Below are 19,125 nucleotides of genomic sequence, written 5' to 3'. Positions count from 1 at the left end.
GGTAGAGTGAATCAAATGTTAGAGTCACCGTGGCTGAAAGAAGAGATCCGTCAAAGCGTCGGGCTCAGATCACCATTTCATCCACTCCCGTCCATTCGCCTTTATTCATGAGCTCCAAGTCACCTCGTAGATCTTTCTTACGGGGGCATTTATATTTAACACGCTCCCATTAAAATAGATGTGCCTGAGTTAAGCCCATAATATTTATGGTTCATATATCAGTCCACTCAGTTCTGACCCTTCCATGTTGATTATATTACTGTGGTGAAGGGATACTATGTGTCCAGTCAATCTCTCCCAAGGAAGAGAAAGCTTGAGATCAGTTAATGACATAAAGCGTTCTGCCTGGAAGGAAAAACTAGTGTGTTTGAAAAGCTACTCATAAATGACTCACTCCTAGTATTGTGTGGACACATCCATTGGACTTCATAGCTTCACCTTGATCAGTCTCAGGATCAGTAAGCTAGGCAAGACTATGCCACAACTAGTGACTATGGAGGCATACTGCTTTTATTATTCAATGATTCAATGTCCTCCTTATTCCAGGTCAAGGACTCTGGTCAGCTTCCCCGTGAGAAGTCCCCGAACTTCAATAATCACAGCGGAGTGTGGAGACAGAGGCACCAAAAGGTCCCATCCTTTCCGTAGAGGTAGAAACCAGACAGCCGCTCACCCCCACCACACTGCAGTTGTTTCCCTAACTGCGAAAAAAAAACTTTAGAAAAGTACCGGACTTACTTTTACAGTAATTAACAGAGATGCAGGGGAGGGAGGGGGGACTCGTAATACCCCAATAAGTGTCCTAGCACTGGACGAGGTGAGTCAGTCTGCTTAATTAGTTTAGTTATATTTCCCCTTCTTCTCCCTTTTGCGAGTCGTTAATGTCGACATGGAAAATGTTTCTCTCTTTTGAATGGGCAAATAATGGAAGTGATGTGACAGTCGGGTGGTGAGGCGTGTCACAAATGTAACGCTGCAGGAAGGAGGCAATTAACAGGATCTGACAATCCAGATGTACACACACAATTACAGACACCTATATACACACACACACACACACACACACAAATATATGCACTCACATACAAAACACACCTCACTTCGGTTTCAATTGCTACTTTGTCACCCTCGCCTAAGATCAGGGGGTAGAAAAAACGTAAAATGTTAGCTTTTTTGAGACATAGTTAAGAAATGGATGCTATAACATAAGGTGTCAAAGCTTTAACAGTGCAAAAGGCTCACGCCCCATCAATGTCGTTATATATAGTTTTTCAAGTTTTGAGTTAAATCAATGTGCACCCTGGTGGTCACATTGTTCAGAGTTTGAAAATGAGGTGGCTTATTGTTTGGAAGCTTCTCACCCCCCAAATGAAGCACTGATAATTAATCAAAGCGGATTAAGCAGCTCATCGGAGAAACATTGGAGAGTTGAATAAGCAAAGCCTTATCTGAATAAAGACCAAGTGTCTGAACCTGACTGATTGGAAAATTTCTCACTTTCCTCCTTGAAATCCCCCAGAAGAAACAGAATCTTATCTAAAACAAGCACCTGCCCTTGATCCTCTTCCACAAGTTCATTACAGTATGGCTGATTGCTTTTGTTGATGGCAAAATGTACTTTCTTACACTAAGTTAATAAAGTTAAAATGTGTTTTTGATTTTATATGCAACTGCTTTTATGGCTAAATGTAAAGCCAATATGGGATATCTCTCTTCTTTAGTTGTTTTAAATGTAAAAATCCATTACTGCCCTCATCATAGCCTCTTTTTGTTAGTAGCTACTGCAGTTGATTACAGTCTGCTTTAATCAACAACATCCAACCTGAATTATCTTTGGTTAATCTTCTGTTCATATTGTCCCTTGTTATTCTATTCAAGATAGGGAACACCCTTCCCCAAAAGTAATAACTTTAGAAATGAAACACAACTGAAAATCTATGTCGCCAAAATATAATGTAGGATCTTTATTTGTATTTATTTAATCAGCCTGAGTATTGCAGACAGAACCTAGAATCTATCAATTTAATTGTTTGCATCATTTCTAATCCCCAATCCCCCTTATTATTATAGATTTTTCTTTATACTGCCCCCTAACCTACCATCCCTACCCTGATTAGAGTAAACTAGCAGACAACAATACTTCTACTGCTACTTACAGCTATTTCGCTTACATCTACAGTACCTGTAGTCAAATAATTATACATGCATTCCTAATTTCCTCTTTCTCCAAGTGCTGGATTTTCACCCACAGCGGCCAATCCTCCATTCATTCTCATCCTAACTCCAACCCTCCAATGTCCACAGATGAACCCATCCATCCCAGTATAATGCCATTTTGCTATTTCCTTTTGCAATACCTCCCTCCCATTTTTACACCCTTGAGTCAATACTTTGCAGAAGCACCTTTGGCAGCGATTACAGCTGTGAGTCTCTCTGGGTAAGTCTCTAAGAGCTTTTCACACCTGGATTGTGCAACCTTTGCCCATTATTCTATTCAAACTTCTTCAAGCTCTGTCAAATTGGTCCTTGACCATTGGTCGACAACCATTTTCAGGTCTAGCGATTGTCAAGTAGATTTAAATCAAACTGTAACTTGGCCACTCAGGAAAATTCATTGTCTTCTTGGTAAGTAACTCCGGGGTAGATTTGACCTTCTGTTTTAGGTTATTGTCCTGCTGATAGATCTCCCAGTGTCTGGTGGAAAGCAGACTGAACCAGGTTTTCCTTGGCGATTTTGCCAGTGCTTAGCTCCATTCTGTTACATTTTTTTTGTCTAAAACTCACCAGTCCTTAATGATTACAAGCATACCCATAAACTGATGCAGCCAACACTAAGCTTGAAAATATGGAGAGTGGTACTCAGCAATGTAATGTGCTGTATTGGATTTGCCCCACACATCACATGTTGTATTCAGGACAAAGAGTGAATTGCTTTGGCACATTTTTTGCAGTATTACTTTATTGCCTTGCTGCAAACGTTTAATAATGTTTACATAGCTTGCATTACTCATCTCATACCTATATAGTGTTGTCTATACTATTCTACTGTATCTCATTCCGTTCTGCTCTGACATCGCTCATCCAAATGTATATAGCCTTAATCCATTCCTACTTAGATTTGTGTGTATTGGGTATAAATTGTGTAATTTGTTAGATATTACTTCACTGTCGGAGCTGGAATCACAAGCATTTTGCTACACGCACAATAACATCTGCGATCACTACAATTAGATTTGATTTGGCTAACTATTTGCTTAGTTATAGCCTAATGTTACCTAGCTACAATTGAACCTGGTTGGTTAGCTACCTGCAGATTAATGCCGGGTGGTAACGTCATGAGTTGTAATTTGGGTTCACTGTTTACATATCTTAACAAGCAACCATTTTGGGTGCATTCGTAAATTCGGTCTCGCCATCTACTCCATATTCAGAACACTCACATCTGAGTGTTCCAGGGCGCAGATTAACTGATGAATTTAAGAATGCTCAACATCCGTTGAATATGGCCGGTGTCAGTAAACGTTGGCAAAAAAAAACATAATTCAATTGTTGTCAGCAGCACGGTTAGTCACCAACACTCTTGATAACATGAAAACAGCCTAACCAGCTCTGCTAGGGTGAGTTAAATGGTCAGAGTTTGGGTGGGGGCTAAAGCTTAAGAGGGTGTGAATGAATCTGAATGGGTATAGACAAAGAGCTCCCCAGTAGGTTTTTCAACTTTCAAACTTGGCAATTTTTCCTCAAATGCAGTGTATGATATACCATTTCATAGCTCTGTGTCTCTGCTTTTATCCAATGTAAAAAACACTATTTCAAATGCTGCTACATAAGACTGAATCAATGTGGTCAGTCAGATATTATGGACATATTGGAATTGGCAAATATTTGGGGGCTTAAAAATACAGACCTCGTAAGATATTGGACATATCTTCCCCTAGGGGAACTCCCCCCCCCCCCCCCCCCCCCCACACACCCACATTCAGCTGAAAAGGTGGTGTGGGGAATTCAAAAATATTCTTCAGAAATATTTAACTTTCACACATTAACAAGTCCAACACAGCAAATGAAAGATAAACATCTTGTTAATCTACCCATCATGTTCGATTTTTAAAATGTTTTATAGTGAAAACACAACATATATTTATGTTAGACCACCACCAAATCCCCCAAAAACACAGCCATTTTTCCCAGTCAAAGATAGTCACAAAAGCAGAATTAGAGATAAAATGTATCACTAACCTTTTGATAATCTTCATCAGATGACACTCATATGACATGTTACACAATACATTTATGTTTTATTCGATAATATGCATATTTATATCCACAAATCTCGGTTTAAATTGACGCCATGTTCAGAAATGCCTTCAAAATATCCGGAGGAATTACAGAAAGATACACTGGTTCTTAATGCAACCGCTGTCCGATTTTTTTTAAACGTTATGAAAAAAGCCTACCATGCAATAATCTTTCAGCTCACGTGCCCAAAAGCTGACGCTGGTCCAGGAGAACTCGGACGAAAACTTCAAAAATATATATTCCAGGTCGAATAAACTGGTCAAACTAAGTAGAGAATCAATCTTCAAGATGTTATTTTCATATATATCCAATAACGTTCCAACCGGAGCATACGTTTTTATCTGCAGCCAAATGGAACGATGGTGACAGCATTCTGCCAGGACAGTGACTATTTCCCCTCCCATTCGGTCAAAGTTCACACCAGAGGCTCCATTCCACATTCTACTGAATGAGGACATCTAATGGAAGGCGTAGCAAGTGGTAACAGATCCATATCTTATTTGGAAGGGAAGAGGTGAGGACTTAAAATTAGACACGCATTCAGAATTTCACTTCCTGTTTGGAAGATTGCCTGCCCTATGAGTTCTGTTATACACAGACATAATTCAAACAGTTTTAGAAACTTCAGAATGTTTTCTATCCAATAGTAATAATAATATGCATATATTAGCAATCTAGGACAGAGTAGGATGCAGTTCACTATTGGGTACACAATTCATCCAAAGTGAAAATACTGCCCCCGATCCCCAACAAGTTAAGTGTGCCTTTAGGAGCCGTTAAAATGAATTTTCATCCCAAAAACAAAAACAGTATCTTCTAACAGAGAAAGGACTTACAGCAGAAATAGAAAATCTAACATTACACATCAATGGTTTAGATACATACAATACAGAAACACTGAATAATCAGGTCACAAAACAAAAGAAGTTTGAGGAACTTATTCAGGAAAGTTCAGGTTTCATTTATCCCCAACAAAAAAGGAGCAAAATGGACGGAGAATGCCAAAAATAGTGTTTCCAAAACCTTCAAAACAGAAATGTGACCAAAGATTGTTGAGTGACTAAGATACCATAGAATACAATAATGCAAGATATGTAAACATTATTAAAGTGACTAGTGTTCCATTCCTTAAAGTGGCCAGTGAGTCCTAGTCTATGCCTATAGGCAGCAACCTCTAATGTTCTAGTGATGGCTGGTTAACAGTCTGATGGCCATGGAATGTTTTTCAGTCTCTTGGTCTTAGCTTTGATGTACCTGTAATGACTTCTCCTTCTGGATGATAGCGGTGTGAACAGGCAGTGGCTCTTGTAGTTGATGTGCTTGATGATCTTTTTGGCCATCCAGTGACATCGGGTACTGTAGGTGTCCTGGAGGGTGGGTAGTTTGCCCCCGTTAATGCGTAGGGCAGATCGCACCACCCTCCTTGTGGTTGCAGGTGGTGCAGCTGCTGTACCAGGCAGTGATACAGCCGGGCATGATGCCTTCAATTGTGTATCTGTAAAAATGTGTGAGGGTTTTAGGTAACAAGCCAAATTTCTTTAGCCTCCTGAGTTTGAAGAGGCTCTGTTGCGGCTTCTTCACCACGCTGTCTGTGTGGGTGGTCCATTTCAGTTTGTCAGCGATGTGTACGCCAAGGGACTTGAAGCTTTCCACCTACTCCACTGCAGTCCAGTCTCCCAGAGCCCTCACCTCCTCCCTGTAGGCTGTCTCATCATCATTGGTAATCAAGCCTACTACTGTTGTGTCATCTGCAAACTTAATGATTGAGTTGGAGGCGTGCTTGGCCATGCAGTCATGGGTGAACAGGGTGTACAGGAGGGGGATGAGCACGCTCTTGTGGGGCCCCAGTGTTAAAGATCAATGGAGTGGAGGTGATCTTTCCTACCTTTAACACCTGGGGGTGGCCCATCAGGAAATCGAGGACTCAGTTGTATAGGGTGGGGTTCAGACCCAGGGCCTCGAGCTTAATGATACATTTGGAGGGTACTATGCTGTGAATGCTGAGCTATAGTCAATAAACAGCATTCTTACAAAGGTATTCCTCTTGTCCAGATGGGATAGGGCAGTGTGCAAAGTGATGGTGATTGCATCATCTGTGGATCTATTCGGGCGGCAGACAAATTGAAGTGGGTCTAGGATGGCAGGTAAGGTAGAGGTGATATGATCCTTGACTAGTCTCTCAAAGCACTTCATGATGACAGAGGTGAGTGCTAAGGGGCGATAGTTGTTAAGTGCAAGTAACCTTTGCATTCTTGGGTACAGGAACAATGGTGGCCATTTGAGGCATGTGGGGACAGCAGACTGGGATAGGGAGAGATTGAATATGTCTGTATACACACCAGCCAGCTGGTCTGTGCATGCTCTGAGGACACGGCTAGGGATGTCGTCTGGACCTGGAGCCTTGCGAGGGTTAACATATTTAAATGTTTTACTCACGTCGGCCACGGAGAAGGAGAGCCACCAGTCCTTGGTAGTGGGCTGTGTACGTGGCACAGTGTTATCCTCAAAGCGTGCACAGAATGTGTTAAGCTTGTCCAGAAGCGATAGGTCCGTGGTTGTCTGAAGACCCTGCCACGTACGTCTCGTGTCTGAGCCGTTGAATTGCGACTCCAGTCGTGGGTACTACATCTCATATACACGTCCTTATTAAATCAGCCACCGTATTCATGTATGCATCTAGATTATTTTGCACGCTACTCTGAACATATCCCTGTCCACGTGATCAAAACAATCCTGAAGCGTGGATTCCAATAGGTCAGACCAGCGTTGAATCGTAAGAAGCACGGGAACTTCCTGTTTTAGTTTCTGACTATAGGACAGGAGGAGCAAGATGGATTATTGGTCAGATTTGCCGAATGGAGGGTGGGGGAGGGCCTTGTAAGCGTTTTGGAAGTTTGAATAGCAATGGTTGAGAGTCTTAGTAGGGCGAGTAGGACAGTCAATATGTTGAAAGGATTTTGGCAGCCTAGTCCTCAGATTTGCTTTGTTAAAATCCCCAGCTTCAATAAATGCAGCTTCAGGATATGTGGTTTCCAGTTTGCATAAGGTCCAGTGAGGGCCGTTGAGGTTTAGGCTTAATGTGGGATGTAAACGGCCGGGGCGATGACGGAAGATAATTCTCTTGGTCGGAATTTAATTGTTAGGTATTCTAGGTCGGGTGAGCAAAATGACTTGTGTTCCTGTACGTTCCTAGAATTACACCATGAGCCGTTAATCATGAAACACAGCCCTCTGCCCTTCTGCTTTCCGGAGAGATATTTATTCATGTCTGCGCGATGTACTGAGAATACTGCTGGCATTACTGACTCCGATAATGTAACCCGAGATTGCCATGTTTCCATGAAACAAAGTATGTTACAGGCCCCGTTGTCTCTCTGGAAAGAAATCCTTGCTCGAAGCTCATCAACTTTGTCATCCAAAGACTGAACATTATCCGGTTGAGTGTAGGGGGCAGTATTTTGATGTTTGGATGAAAAACGTACCCAAATGAAACTGCCTATTTCTCAGGACCAGATTCCAGAATATGCATATAATTGTCAGATTAGGATAGAAAACACTAAAAGTTTCCAAAACTGTCGAAATATTGTCTGTGAGTATTACAGAACTGATATTGCAGGCAAAAATCCAACCCGAAAGTGTTGTTTTTCCTGAAAGCTCTCTGTTCCATTGACTGCCTTCGCTCCATTTAAAGGGATATCAACCAGATTAATTTTCCTATGGCTTCCACATGTTGTGAACAGTCTTTAGATGTAGTTTCAGGCTTTTATTTTGAAAATGAGCGAGAAAGATCACATCGCGTCATTGACATTTCCTCTCTCTCTCCTATTGAAGAAGATACAGTCCGGTTGAAATATTATCAATTGTATATAATATAAAAACACTTTTGACATGTTTTAAGAACTTCACGGATACTATTTGGAATTTTCGTCTGCCCGGTCGTGACCGCTCGAGCCTTTGGATTTCTGAACAGAATGTGCCAACGAAATGGAGGTATTTTGGATATAAAAATAATCTTTATGGAACAAAAGGAACATTTATTGTGTGAATTGAAACATCCAAAGATCAAAGGTAAGCGATTAATTTGGTGCTTTTCTGACTTCCGTGACCAATCTACTTGGCTGCTAGCTGTTTTTAATGTTTTGTCTGCTGAGAGAGATGTCCTTACATAAACGCTTGGTATGCTCTCGCCGAAAAGCTTTTTTGAAATCTGACATGCCAAGTGGATTAACAACAAGCTAAACTGTGTTTTGCTATATTGCACTTCTGATTTCATGAAAATGTAATATTTTTTGTAATTTAATTTTAATTTGGCTCTCTGCAATTCAGCGGATATTAATTAATGAAAGTGATCCCGCTAACAGGAAGGGTGCATCAAGAAGTTAACCAGTAATATACTTGAAGCGGTGGGTGGTGTGTGTGCCTCCTAAGTCGAACCAACATAGAACATAAAAAAACAAAATACTGCAAAGTTTTCTAAGAGCTAGTTGCAATGCTGCCATCTCTGTTGGCACCATCTTAGTTAGCTGTTAGTTAGCTAACAGTACACTTTAACTGGAAATTAAAATACTTTAATATCTGAAAATGTAGCTAGCTAGACTATCTTACCATTTATACATCATAGATCATACGTTGCCCTTAGTTTGAAGATGTAATCTGGAGACAGGTGTTTTCTTCATCTCCTTAGTTATCCTTCTCGAATTCCACAGATCTCAAAACTCACTCCTCCAGAAAGTGGAGAGCAACACATATGCAGTTTTACTACGCATAAAAAAGCTGCGTTAGACATGATTCCCAACACATACTGACAAGCTCAAATAGTCAGAAGTGTGCTATATGGCAGACCAATCCAAACTCATCTCGTGGCATGTCCTGCCCACTCATTATCTCAGCCAATCATGGCTAGTGGAAAGGTTGCTGACTTTTTCTTTGGCTAAAACAACTAGGCTCATAATTTAACAATTTATTCATATTTACAGATGGCATACAAGTTCGTTATTAAGACACATGAAAGTTCACATGTTCGAGAATTAAATAAAACACAGTGACCCGCGAAATACGCCTAGTTTCCTGAAATGGGTTACATATTTGTAATTTCTTTGAGTGCCATAAGGTGATAGTGTGTAGTATGATTGCCTTTACGGTCCATTGACCTACTTAAAACTCCATTGTAGTCCCCTACATTAAACAAATAGAGTTAAAATAGAGTTAAATATAGTTAAATATAGTTGTTTGCATCTTGAAGACTAATTAAATTATTACTTCACTCAATAACTTGTGTGGCACCTTTAGCTGCAATGACTGCAACCAAATGCTTAATGTAGTTGTTGATCAGTCTCTCACATTGCTGTGGAGGAATTATGGCCCACACTTGCATGCAGAACTGCTTTAACTCAGCTGCATTTGTGGACTACTCGTTTCAAGTCCTGCCACAACATCTCAATTGAGATTTGGTCTGGACTTTGACTAGGCCATTCCAAAACTTCAAATTTGTTGCTTTTTAACCATTTTCATTTAGACTTGATTGTGTGTTTTGGATAAATGTCTTGCTGCATGACCCAGCACCGTTTCAGCTTCAGCACACAGATGGATGGCCTGACATTCTCCTGTAGAATTCTCTGATACAGAGCAGAATTCATGTTTTCTTCTATAAATCAAGTCGTCCAGTTCCTGAGGCAGCAAAGCAGCCTCATAACCATCACACTGCCATTACCATGCCTGAACATTGGTATGAGGTTCTTACTGTGAATGCAGCTTATGGTTTTCAACAGACATAACGGGACACATCTCGTCCAAGTAAGTAAACCTCCAGTTGTCCTCCAATACAACTCCCATAAAAACAATAACATAAAACACATAAGACATAAAAACAAAACAATAAATCCCTCCCCTTTCCCCTTAGATGCTTCCCGCATGAATCTGTCCTGTACTGTTGCACAGGTGAGAGTGTGACCTTATTGGTGCCTCTGTGGTGGTCATTCCCTTTAATGCAGATTATTGGTCAGTGGCTGTGTTTCTATGCAATACATAGAAACATATACATAGTCTTGCCCGGACTTATGTTCTCTAGTCAACCACAAATGCCTATTTTAAATAAGATGTCTTATGAAGGAGATGTTTATACAACAGAAAAAATATTGTGTAGCTATAATAATACGACTTATGATTCCATTGCTAAATCCAATATATATTGCCCAATCAGGACTAAATGAGACATTTTTTTTAAATGAATGTTTCTTCTTGTTTTTTTGTCAGTATTTGTAATTGCCCATAGTAGAATGGTCTGGGTTGCTGCAACTTCAGCTTCCATACTCATTCGCAACCGCTGCGGACTGAACGTCATTACTGTGTGTCAATGCTATGTGCAGCCATATGGTTATCCTTTTTAGATAAAGCTATACTAAATATATTCACGTCACCACATAGTTGATTAAAACAATGTTTTGCAATGAAGGTCTTACAGTAGCCTCAACAGCACTCTGTAGGGTAGCACCATGGTGTAGCTGGAGGACAGCTAGCTTCCGTCTTCCTCTTGATACATTGACTTCAGTACAAAAGCTAGGAGGCTCTTGGTTCTTTCCCCCTTCCACAGACGTACACAGTAATTATGACAACTTCCGGAGGACGTCCTCTAAGCTATCAGAGCTCTTGCATCATGAAATTACATGTCCATCCAATCAAAGGATAAGAGAATGAATCTAGTACTGAAAGCATAAGCTACAGCAAGATAGCACTGCAGTGCATAACATTTGGTGAGTAGTTGACTCAAAGAGAAAGACAATAATTGAACAGTTTTCAAAAAATGAGAAGCAAGAGAGAGAGGGAGTGTTATTTTGTTTAGTTTCAATTTCTAAGCTAGCAAATGCAGCTAGCTAGTTTAGTTACTCAAACACACTGCTCGAGCAGAGGGACGTTATGTTAGCTAGCTGGTTATGACTATCCAACACAACACTGGAACTCTTCCAAGTCAAGGTAAGCTTTCAGGTGTCATAATTTATAATTTACACCGCTGGTGTAACTGCTTGCTGACAATATACTAACATTACTGCATGATTGTAGCGGGCTTACTGACGCATCAGTTCTATTAGATATGTTGACTAGGATGTTACTTTAGCTGATATGGGGATAACAATGAAGGCTGTGTGTAGCGGTTATAACATGGTTTGTGCTTGGAAAAGTTTTCACCTGGTCACATACAGCTGATGTCCACAAATGAAGGGAAAAGGTGAGAGGAGAATGCATAGAGGCCAGAATGATTATAACAAGGCCGCTATGAAAGTGAGCTGTTTTTACGTGTGATTAGGTGTGTATTCATTCCACTGATTCTGTTGAATTTTCTTTTCTGAAACAGAAGCAAACAAAATTGGGATAAAAATACCTGAATTTGTCCGAGAGAAACTCTCGTTTGCAATTGTTGGACTAATGATTACATCCTAGATATGCTAGATGCAGGTAAGAGTGTGCAATGCGGTATTGAATGTGTCACTGTCTGCCATTGCAAATTTTTCTCTAGATGTGTGTGCCCTTACATTGTAAACTTTCATCCATAGGTTAGGTTGAGGCAACCTCATGATGGGTATAGGGAAAATTTGAGTGTCATGTAGTAGCCAAAACCATTGTTACATTGAACTGAGTGAATGGAATATGAATGACAGTCCTCCAATCTGCTGTAATAGAATTAGGCTATGTTCATGAAAAACAAAAGTTGTCTTCCTGATCATAAACGGCACTGACTGCCACTGATACAAAAAGATGCAGGCCTACTAGAGCAGCCTACAGTTCTGTTGTACTGCACGCAACCACATGTGGGGAAGTGAGTGTGTCCATTTATTTATTACATTTTTGGAATTTATCGGCTACATGTTCAGTTGCCCTAGCTACTGTACATTTCTTGTACATTCCACCTTGGGATTTAGTTAAGAATTGTCTATATAATTGTGCAACAAAGAGCTGGAAATAATAATTGAAAGGTGCATTATCTGCCATTCTCTTCATAAACTCTGCAGTTGCCCATTTTTTCCCCACATTCATTCAACCAATTCATTAACATTATTCATTGTACATTCTATGGGACAAGAAAAAGTGAATCGGCCCATGATGATATCATGTTGTCCACATTGGTAACACATATTTGTGACTTGTGTCACGCGTCACTACTTCACATGAGAGCCATTTGAATGTAAACTTTGTTTTTTAAAATCAAAATGCATTTTGTTAACCTTCATGTGCCTTAATTAACCTCTACAGGATCGATGTGTGTGTGTGTGTGTGTGTCCACGGGACGGTTGAGCTTACGTGCCCTAATGTGATTAGCATGACTTGTATCAAGAGCATTTCCCAGGACATAGAAATATCTGATATGGGCAGAAAGCTTCAATTATTGTTAATCTAACTGCACTGCCCAATTTATAGTAGTTATTACAGTGAAATAATTCCATGCTATTGTTTGAGGATAGTGCACAGTTACATACTTGACAAATGTATCAATAAACCAATTAGACTCATTTGGGCAGACTTGATACAACATTTTGAACAGTAATGTAATGGTTAATTGGAATCAGTCTAAACCTTTGCACATACACTGATGTTATCTAGTTGCCAAAATATAAAGTTCACCTAAATGGCAATAATACTTTGTGGCCTTTCTCTTGCATTTCAAAGATGATGAAACAAACATTTTTTTGTATTATCTTTTACCAGATCCAATGTGTTATATTATTTTTACATTTCCACAAACATAAAAAAATGGTATCAAGAATATGCATAACCGTGCTTCAGTTCCTGTCTTAACAAACAACATCTTGGTTTGAACCAAGATGGCATAGCAGTTCAGACGTCTTTTGTCCTCGTCTTGTCGTGTCCTGTATATATATATATTTACAACTTTTTTCACATACATTTTATTTTTATTTTCCATCAACTCATCTTCAAAACACTCTCCTGCAACCCGCCTCACCAATTTATATTTATAAAAAAGTATTATTTACCTCAAATCTGTAATCCTCCAAAAAGCTAGCCAGAAACTCCAAGAAGCTAGTCAGAAACTAGCCAGAAGCTAGCCAGAAGCTAGCCCAGAAGCTAATCCAGAAGCTAATCCAGAAGCTAATCCAGAAGCTAATCCAGCACCTAATCAGAACTTGATTGCGCCTACCCTGACAGGTCGTACCAGGTGGCGTGGCGAGAATCTGTCTCACTCACCGCTCTCACCACTGGTGTCCCCAGGGCTCTGTTCTAGGCCCTCTCCTATTCTCGCTATACCCACTGTCACTTGGCTCTGTCATAACCTCACATGGTCTCTCCTATCAGCCCTTTCAACGCTAGCGGTTTGTTAGCTTCTTTACTGGCACAAATCGTTAGTGTTCAGCTAACCACGGTTTGTGGTCATCAGCTATCCTTTAGCTCGAAAATCTATCGCCAGTTTTGTACGTGGCGAGAGCTTCTGGTCAGCGGGGTGGTGGCATAGGGGCTCGGAACATACCGGACCAATTTTTCTCTCCATGTCCCTGGATTTCAACTGTTCTCTGGACATTCATACCCGGATCTCACAGCTAGCTAGCTGCTATCCATGTGACTATCTGCTTTTGTCGATTCCCGAGCAAACATCAATTATTCCGGAGCTAGCCAGCTCCGTCAATCACTCCTGAGTTCCATCAATCACTCCTGGGCTGCAGTCACCTATCCGGACCCGTTTTACTGCCTACGCGGAGCCCCACCGGGCCTTCACAACTGGACTGCTGACGTTATCTACCCGAAGGGAATCCGGCTGGCTCCTCCGTCGCGACGTTACCTGAACGCCCATCTGCGGCCTGCTAACCGTTAGATGTCTTACCGGCTGCTATCTGAATAGACAATCGGACAATTTATTTATTTTAATTATTATTATGTTTCTTCTTGGGCCTCTATAACTATATCTATTGTTTTTATTTTTGTAGTTGTTGTGTGATTTGGATTAATCCCCTCTACCACACGGAACCCCACTAATCTACTGACGGAACGCAAGAGGTGGCTAACAACAGACCTCCATCCTATGCTAGCTTGCTACCGAGGGCCTGGCTAGCTGTCTAAATCGCCGTGTCTCCCAACCAACCTCTCCACTCACTGGACCCTTTTGATCACTCGACTAAGCATGCCTCTCCTTAATGTCAATATGTCTTGTCCATTGCTGTTCTGGTTAGTGTTTATTGGCTTATTTCACTCTAGAGCCTCTAGTCCTGCTCACTATACCTTATCCAACCTATTAGTTCCACCACCCACACATGCAATGACATCTCCTGGTTTTAATGATGTTTCTAGAGACAATATATCTCTCTTCATCACTCAATACCTAGGTTTACCTCCACTGTATTCACATCCTACCATACCTTTGTCTGTACATTATACCTTGATGCTATTTTATCGCCCCCAGAAACCCCCTTTTACTCTCTGTTCCAGACGTTCTAGACGACCAATTCGTATTGCTTTTAGCCGCACCCTTATTCTACTCCTCCTATGTTCCTCTGGCGATGTAGAGGTGAATCCAGGCCCTGCAATGCCTAGCTCCACTCCTATTCCCCAGGCGCTCTCTTTTGACGACTTCTGTAACCATAATAGCCTTGGTTTCATGCATGTTAACCTCTTAGAGCTACCCCTCTATACTGCCCCCGTTGGAGAAAGTGCGTACCCATAGTAAACTGAAAATATTTTTTCACAAAATTGCTAATATATGCATATACAAATTATTATTGAATAGAAAACACTCTAAAGTTTCTAAAACCGTTTAAATTATGTCTGCATGTAAAGCAGAACTCTCAGGGCAGCCTTTCTCCCAAACTCTCTCTTGTGAGGAGAAAAATTGGGTCAACTTTGACGTCATGGCCCCCACCCTTCCCAGGCAGCTACCGATCCAGGAACAGTCTCTATCTGTTCAGCTCCATGTCAGCTTTCAAATGGCACGTTCATTGTGAGAATCCCACGAGCCCTGCACGTTTGGCGGGCGAAATTGCTCCTGTCCCTCTGAAAACAGGCACTCTATTGCGCGCGGCCGATTTGGAGTACGTTCTTTTCCATGATCCAGCATTTGAAGCCGGATTGTCTGTTAGCGCTGCTCTTTGTTCTACATGCTAAAAACATCATAAAGCTTGATTTTTCACATTGTTTGACCAATTTAGTGGACATATAATATGTAAATTGGAAGTTTTGATGCGCAAGAGTGCTGGACCAGAAGTCATTTTGGATGCATTTCAGCCGATGCTGTTAACATGTGCTAATACAGAGACACACAATGTGAAACCAAACGATGTATTGGGTAAGTATGACTCCTTCTACGTCTTCTGATGGAAGAACATCAAAGGTAAGGGAATATTTATGTGGTTATTTGGTGTTTCTGTGGACTCCAAACGTAGAGGAGACATACTGCTAATATCTGAGCGCCGACTCATAGTATAGCCCAGTGAACGATGTCTGTAACGTTAAAAATAAATGTAATACAGCGGTTGCATTAAGAAGAAGTGTATCTTTGTAAATATATGTAGAACATGTATATTTAGTCATGTTTATTGCTTGTTATCTGACGTTATCTGTCAGAGCTATCATCATTTCTCCTGACATTTGAGTAGCATTTTTTGAAATGTCGTCATTGTAAACAGAGATTTATGGATATAAATGGCATATTATTGAAAAAAAATGTACTGTGTAACATGTAATATTACTGTCATCTGATGAAGATTTTCAAAAGGTTAGTGAATTATTTATTTTTTAATCCTACTTTAAAAAAAAAAATTCTGGGACAAAATGGCCGCCGCTTGCCTTTTGTTTCGGTGGTGATCTAATATAAATATGTGCTATGTTTTCGCCGTAAAACATTTTAGAAATCTGACTTTCTGGGTAGATAAACAAGGTGTTTATCTTTCATTTGAGCCATTGAACTTGTTAATGTGTGGAGGTTAAATATTTTTAGGAATATTTTTGCTTTCCATGCGACACCAAAACAATTTGAACTTCTACTTTTAAAAATCCACCTCTCTAAAAACATGTCTCTCACCGTTGCCGCCTGCTATAGACCACACTCTGCCCCCAGCTTGAAAACTTGATGCCCTCAATCTCACACAAATTATCAATGAACCTAACAGGTACCCCCCCAAAGCCTTAAACACCGGCACCCTCATAGATATCATCCTAACCAACTTCCCCTCTAAATACACCTCTGCTGTCTTCAACCAAGATCTCAGCGATCACTGCCTCATTGCCTGCATCCGTAATGGGTCAGCGGTCAAATGACCTCCACTCATCACTGTAAAACGCTCCATGAAACACTTCAGAGAGCAGGCCTTTCTAATCGACCTGGCCGGGGTATCCTGGAAGGATATTGATCTCATCCCGACAGTAGAGGATGCCTGGATATTTAAAAAAATGCCTTCCTAACCATCTTAAATAAACATGCCCCATTCAAGAAATGTAGAACCAGGAACAGATATAGCCCTTGGTTCTCCCCAGACCTGAATGCCCTTAACCAACACAAAAACATCCTATGGCGTTCTGCATTAGCATCGAACAGCCCCCGTGATATGCAGCTGTTCAGGGAAGCTAGAAACCATTATACACAGGCAGTTGGAAAAGCCAAGGCTAGCTGTTTCAAGCAGAAATTTGCTTCCTGCAACACTAACTCAAAAAAGTTCTGGGACACTGTAAAGTCCATGGAGAATAAGAACACCTCCTCCCAGCTGCCCACTGCACTGAAGATAGGAAACACTGTCACCACTGATAAATCCACCATAATTGAGAATTTCAATAATCATTTTTCTACGGCTGGCCATGCTTTTCCACCTGGCTACTCCTACCCCGGTCAACAGCACTGCACCCCCAAAAGCAACTCGCCCAAGCCTTCCCCATTTCTCCTTCTCCCAAATCCGTTCAGCTGATGTTCTGAAAGAGCTGCAAAATCTGGACCCCTACAAATCAGCCGGGCTAGACAATCTGGACCCTTTCTTTCTAAAATGATCTGCCGAAATTGTTGCCACCCCTATTACTAGCCTGTTCAACCTCTCTTTCGTGTCTGGGATTCCCAAAGATTGGAAAGCAGCTGCAGTCATCCCCCTCTTCAAACGGGGGGACACTCTTGACCCAAACTGCTACAGACCTATATCTATCCTACCATGCCTTTCTAAGGTCTTCGAAAGCCAAGTCAACAAACAGATTACCGACCATTTCGAATCTCACCATACCTTCTCTGCTATGCAATCTGGTTTCAGAGCTGGTCATGGGTGCACCTCAGCCACGCTCAAGGTCCTAAACGATATCTTAACCTCCATCGATAAGAAACATTACTGTGCAGCCGTATTCATTGATCTGGCCAAGGCTTTCGACTTTGTCAATCACCACATCCTCATCGGCAGACTCGACAGCCTTGGTTTCTCAAATGATTGCCTCGCCTGGTTCACCAACTACTTCTCTGATAGAGTTCAGTGTGTCAAATCGGAGGGTCTGCTGTCCGGACCTCTGGCAGTCTCTATGAGGGTGCCACAGGGTTCAATTCTTGGACCGACTCTCTTCTCTGTATACATCAATGAGGTCGCTCTTGCTGCTGGTGAGTCTCTGATCCACCTCTACGCAGACGACACCATTCTGTATACTTCCGGCCCTTATTTGGACACTGTGTTAACAACCCTCCAGGCAAGCTTCAATGCCATACAATTCTCCTTCCGTGGCCTCCAATTGCTCTTAAATACAAGTAAAACTAAATGCATGCTCTTCAACCGATCGCTACCTGCACCTACCCGCCTGTCCAACATCACTACTCTGGACAGCTCTGACTTAGAATACGTGGACAACTACAAATACTTAGGTGTCTGGTTAGACTGTAAACTCTCCTTCCAGACCCATATCAAACATCTCCAATCCAAAGTTAAGTTTGAATTGGCTTCCTATTTCGCAACAAAGCATCCTTCACTCATGCTGCCAAACATACCCTTGTAAAACTTACCATCCTACCAATCCTCGACTTTGGCGATGTCATTTACAAAATAGCCTCCAATACCCTACTCAACAAATTGGATGCAGTCCATCACAGTGCAACCCGTTTTGTCACCAAAGCCCCATATACTACCCACCATTGCGACCTGTACGCTCTCGTTGGCTGGCCCTCGCTTCATACTCGTCGCCAAACCCACTGGCTCCATGTCATCTACAAGACCCTGCTAGGTAAAGTCCCCCCTTATTCTCAGCTCGCTGGTCACCATAGCATCTCCCACCTGTAGCACACGCTCCAGTTGGTATATCTCTCTAGTCACCCCCAAAACCAATTCTTTCTTTGGCCGCCTCTCCTTCCAGTTCTCTGCTGCCAATGACTGGAACGAACTACAAAAATCTCTGAAACTGGAAACACTTATCTCCCTCACTAGCTTTAAGCACCAACTGTCAGAGCAGCTCACAGATTACTGCACCTGTACATAGCCTACCTATAATTTAGCCCAAACAACTACCTCTTTCCCAACTGTATTTAATTTATTTATTTCTTTTGCTCCTTTGCACCCCATTATTTTTATTTATACTTTGCACATTCTTCCATTGCAAAACTACCATTCCAGTGTTTTACTTGCTATATTGTATTTACTTTGCCACCATGGCCTTTACCTTCCTTCTCACCTAATTTGCTCACATTGTATATAGACTTGTTTACACTGTATTATTGACTGTATGTTTGTTTTACTCCATGTGTAACTCTGTGTCGTTGTATCTGTCAAACTGCTTTGCTTTATCTTGGCCTGGTCGCAATTGTAAATGAGAACTTGTTCTCAACTTGCCTACCTGGTTAAATAAAGGTGAAATAAATAAAACATTTAAAGACTCCACTAT

At 41.2% G+C, this 19,125-nt stretch overlaps 1 long non-coding RNA gene across 1 annotated transcript in view; it reads left to right on the top strand.

Moving 5' to 3' along the window:
* The first annotated feature begins 548 nt into the window (after positions 1 to 548).
* The window catches only part of LOC124008079, a 40,675-nt gene continuing 22,098 nt past the window's right edge, over positions 549 to 19,125 (top strand). Inside the window, exon 1 of the long non-coding RNA XR_006834049.1 lies at positions 549 to 650. This is a non-coding gene — a long non-coding RNA (uncharacterized LOC124008079). The remainder of the gene's footprint in view (positions 651 to 19,125) is intronic.

This window comes from Oncorhynchus gorbuscha, linkage group LG21 (assembly GCF_021184085.1).
Source record: "Oncorhynchus gorbuscha isolate QuinsamMale2020 ecotype Even-year linkage group LG21, OgorEven_v1.0, whole genome shotgun sequence".
Classification (NCBI taxonomy): domain Eukaryota; kingdom Metazoa; phylum Chordata; class Actinopteri; order Salmoniformes; family Salmonidae; genus Oncorhynchus; species Oncorhynchus gorbuscha.
The sequence above is the reverse complement of the archived record's forward strand: the minus strand, read 5'-3'. Positions and strand labels throughout refer to the sequence as shown.